Consider the following 5306-nt stretch of genomic DNA (forward strand, 5'->3'; position numbering starts at 1 on the left):
CACGTAATTAAAACGTTGTTGCAACGTAATTTATCGATGTCTCTTAAATTTACAATAGCAAGATTTCTTCTTTTATTATGCACTAAATTTAATTTTAATTTTTCTTGTTTCTATTGATAGAACTAATGAACGATATTTGATATGAGGCAGGCATTACCTGTTAAAGGGAACGAAGTCTTTTGATTCAAACATGTTAAAAAAAGATACGGAAATACCGTAACGTTTCCGATTTTGGTTCTGTTGTTAGAGCTTTTAGTTGTGACGCTATTTAAGTGATGACGTCATATTCAAAGTCAACGCCATTCACCAAGCCACCACTTAGAAGTTAGATTCAATGTAAGTACATTTATCTGTATTCTTTATAACTTGTTTTTTCTTTTTACTTTTAATAGAGTTTCTATTATAAAGGATCAGAATGATGTTCCAGTAACATTTTGACGTCATAAAACAAAATATCTGACGCCACAATAGAAAAGTGATTGTCAAAAGTTGTTGCAAGCGGCCGGTAAATGTCAAAATACAAGATTTGGTGTTTAGAGCATGAAAATTACGTAATAATAACAATTTGTAATACTAAAAATAAAGATTGTGATAATGGTGGTCTAAATGTAATTCATATGATCCAACAACATGTATTGTCAGCTCGTACTGGACCATACGCGTTTACTCATACGGTCCGACCGCACGTGTATGGTCGGCACGATGGTCGGACCGTACGAGTCTACATCAAATACGTATACGGTACGGACCGTACTCGTGCGGTCCAAATACTCATATGGTCTGGAACATATATATATATGCCAAATTTGTAAATGTAAAACGTAGATTTATTGATCATAATTTTCAATGATATTTTTTTTTTATATTTTGGCAGTGGCTAATTTGCCGTAGTTATGATCTGATTAAAATATCTCTCATAAATCTGTACAGATTGGCTTATGTATACAAAATGTATCTTTTATAAATGTATTATGTAATATTATACATAAGGTGAGACGTAAATAAAATATTGAATTGAATTGAATTGAATTGAATTAAAAGCCAGCTTAGTATAAATAATTTTTCCGGCGCTGGCAATACTGTGAATTTGTTATTTTACGGGTTCTTTGTGAAGTTTAAAAAGATATATCAGTCATAATGAAGATTGGAATATGTCATAATGTAAAAATTATTAATAAAACATAAGGAGCTGTGTATTTTTAAATTTGATAAATGATAAATCATTATGCCATCTAACAAAATCAATCATATACACAGTCATGGGACAAAAGTGAGTTCTCACTCAAAAAATGTCCTATCATTTCATCTAAAATCGGTATTTTTCAAAAAAATATTACCAAGTCACTGTATAAGCGATTTTTTAAAAATAGATACCAAAAGATGTAAAAATGTCTGAAATTTTATTGTTTATTTAGTCATAATTTTCTTGAGTTTCGTTTTCATCATTTGATGAGTTAAACACAAATGCAAATTTTTACGATTTTAATTTGGTTAGAATAATAGCAAACTTTTCAAGAAATATTTTTCTTTGTGTCCATCTCGTCAGAAAATTTAAATGAGCATGAATAATATTATAACCAAATAAACAATAAAACTTCAGACATTTCCGCATCTTTTGGTATCTATATTATGAAAATCACTCATACAGTTACTTCGTAATATTTTTTTGAAAAATATCGATTTTAGTTGAAAAGATAGATTTTTTTTTACTGGGAACTCACTTTTGTCCAATGACCACTGTAGCTTCAAAATCATAGATATTTAATGAAAATACCGAATTTGCCTTTGAAATTAGGGAACCACCATTTAACTTTAATAAAATGTGGGGTCATGGATTTTTTTCTTTAATTTTTTTTTCTTCTGATTTCCAAATTGATGAAACAAAATATTCTGTTCGAGTACAGGAAAAAAAATTATTCTGAATCAAGATTCCTCCCATACCTTATAATGTTAGATTTGATTGATATCGTTGAAAAATGAAATAAAATTGTTTGCCATTTGCACGAAAAAAATCTGACTTAAGCAAACACCATGATACGGAAGCCGATAAGGGCCATTCAAAAAAAATATTTTATGTCGTAATTACGACATAGCATGTCGTAATTTCGACATAACATGTCGTTATTACAACATCGCTATGTCGTAATTTCGACATAACATGTCGTTATAACGACATCGCTATGTCGTAATTTCGACATATCATGTCGTAATAACGACATCACTATGTCGTTAAAACGACATAGCTATATCGTAATAACGACATCGCTATATATAAAAGAATATGTATTATGATTGCCAAGAGACTAAATGACACAGAAATTAACAACTAACCATGACCCTCCTTGAAGTTAAATTGTTGCTCCCTGACAGTCTAAGGTTTATTTTTAAATTATATTAGATATCACGATGCAAATTTTATTAATGTCAATTTTTGTAGAGTCTTACATGAAGAATTGATTGGGAAACCCTAAAACATGCACCTTCAAAACCAGGCGGAACACGCTATAAGCATGATAAGGTAGGCATACCCTTATTTCCACCGTATAGTGCAACCTATCTTGGATTATTTCCCAAAATTATTATTGTTTGTATTCTATGTTGGTTATTTTTTTCAAGTTAATTCAGTACGAAATTGTTATTATAGATATGTATTTGTAACTAGCATTGTGAAGATCAAGATACTCTTTTGCGACAATAAAGGGTAACATTAAATTTAACTGAATATATAATTATGTGGTTAATGAGTTTTTCAAGGAGATTTGGAAAGCCAGGTCTAACAGTCTTACACACAGCTACATATAGTATTTATTTGCAATAATGTTAGACCTAGAATTTAACTTTTTTTACAAATAAGTTTTTGTATTGTCATTGCAGGAACCAATTGCTAAGAGGGTAATTCCAGCAGATCCGGAAATACCACTACCAGGGACACTGAACATAGGAGAATATTTAAAATAAACAAAGTTAACGATGATCAAATCTTCACTTTTTGATATACAGGCATTATTTACCTTTCATAAACTTTTTTTTATAAAACTTTCATGGCCTGGGTGGGTATTTAGCCAGCCATATATTATATTCAGAACGTGAACATGCTAAATGAAAAATGTATACTACGATGAAATAAATTGAATACTAGTATAAAAAAAGAAGATGTGGTATGATTGTCAATGAGACTCTCCACAAGAGACCAGTCACAGAAATTAACTATAGAGGTCACTGTACAGCCTTCAACAATGGGCAAATTCCATATCGTATAGGCAGCAGTTAAAGATGGGTTAAAAGAGACAGGGGCAACATCCTCCTTGTAGAGTAACATATATGATAAGTGCATATTATTTTTACAAACACTAACTATCAAGAACTGCATACGAATAGGCAGCGACTTAGCTAAGGATGGCCCTAGGATTCATTTCTGTTATATCACAATTACTGAATTAGTAACTCGATTGAAGCTACAAAAAAAAGATGATGATGCAGAATATACGAATTCCTTCAGCATGTTCAGAGAATAGCACCAACATGTACAATGTATCATCTAGAGGTCACCTCATGGTCCCAAACACAGTTGATACTATGCATATATATATATATATATATGATCATTTTTGGGCCAATTATATAGCATAATATAAAAGTGCAAGTATATTACGTCGACATAATGAGATATTAACGTTGTTGTTATGTCAGGAATAACGTTGTAGAAACGTAATTTTACGTCATCACAACGTTGATGTATGACGTTGTGACAACATCGATATAAAGTGATATAAACGTTGTTGTAATGTCAGAAATAACGTTGTAGAAACGTAATTTTACGTCACCACAACGTTGATGTACGACGTTGTGACAACGTCAAGAAAACCTTACACTTTTACGTAAATACAACGTAATAACCTGACGTCAATGCGACGAAAACATGACATTGTCACGACGTAATTATGACGTAACATTGTTAGCTGGGTTATTACAGTATTGAATAGGTAATCTTTATTTAAAGGAGCGACAAGTTTACTTGGATCATTTCTAAATTTCCGGGCACGGTTAACAATATTTCCGTAAAAATGAGGATGTGCTATCCCGTTTGAAATAAGTTTTCTACAGATACATCCAAACTTCAAAACCAAATCTTTATATCTATAGAAAATTTAGTAAAGGTTTTCAGTAATTTATGGTAACGATATCCCTGGTTTAATAATTTACCAGTAAAACATAGGTTGCGATCGTTAAAATCAAAAACGTCTCAACAGACACGGGCATAGTGAACAAGTTGTGAAATATAAACACCGTAAGATGGTGCCAAAGGAACATCACCATCTAAAAATGAAAAATTAACAATAGGGAACGAAAAATCGTCTCTTTTGTCGTAAATTTTAGTGTGGAGTTTCCCATTTAAACCGAAATATCTAAATCCAGGAAAGGACAGTTATTACCGAATAAATTTGATTTATTTAAAGTAAGTTCCTTTGGGTAAATTTCAGCAGTATATTGAGAAAATTCTTTATTATTTAACGAAAAAATATCATCAAGATAACGGTAAGTGTTGTTGAATTTATCAATTAAATGCAATTTCGACGGGTCTTTACTGAGTTTAGTCATAAACTGTGATTCGTAACAGTACAAAAACAAGTCTGCTATTAAAGGAGCACAATTAGTGCCCATGGGGATACCTACAACCTGTCGATAAACTTTGTTGCCGAAAAGTACATAAATATTATCAAGGAGAAAATTAACAGCTTCAATCATCTCATCACACCTCCAGTAAGTATATCTAGCATATTTATCTTTCTCATTAGAGAAGAAGGCTTTAAATGAGTTGCAGCAAATATATCTACAATCAGCTTTACCAAACGACCATTTAATAAAATAGGAAAACTTTTGTTTAATAAGATAGTGTGGAAGTGTAGTATAAAGAGTAGAAAAATCAAAACTATTAACAGAATCAAAAGGACCATCAAAAGCCCGTAATTTATCTAAAACATCCAAAGAATTTTTTACACTCCAAAAATGGTTTATACCACTATGTTCATATATTTTATTACAATAGTTTATGATAAGCTCTTAAATAGTAGTTAATGAACTAGTTAAGAGCACTGACAGATTAGTTGTAGAACACTTACTTGAGGCCGAGATGAAACGATATTTAAATGTTTTTTTGTGTAGTTTAGGTAGCCAATACATAGTAGGGACCTTCAAATGTTCAGAAGAAGCCTTGAGCTTTGATGTGGTTGTGATATGCTTGTTTACTATATGACTCTCTGTGAAGCGGATGGACTTGAATGTAGATGAATTTAAAATTTCAATCT

At 31.3% G+C, this 5306-nt stretch overlaps 1 long non-coding RNA gene across 1 annotated transcript; it reads left to right on the forward strand.

Annotated features, from left to right (window-relative positions):
- The first annotated feature begins 232 nt into the window (after positions 1–232).
- On the forward strand, positions 233–2937 carry LOC139503648 (uncharacterized). Its single transcript, XR_011659154.1, has 3 exons — positions 233–336; positions 2438–2518; positions 2875–2937. It is a non-coding gene; the product is annotated as an uncharacterized lncRNA (long non-coding RNA).
- The last annotated feature ends 2369 nt before the right edge of the window (positions 2938–5306 follow it).

Source organism: Mytilus edulis, chromosome 14, assembly GCF_963676685.1.
Source record: "Mytilus edulis chromosome 14, xbMytEdul2.2, whole genome shotgun sequence".
Classification (NCBI taxonomy): Eukaryota; Metazoa; Mollusca; class Bivalvia; order Mytilida; family Mytilidae; genus Mytilus; species Mytilus edulis.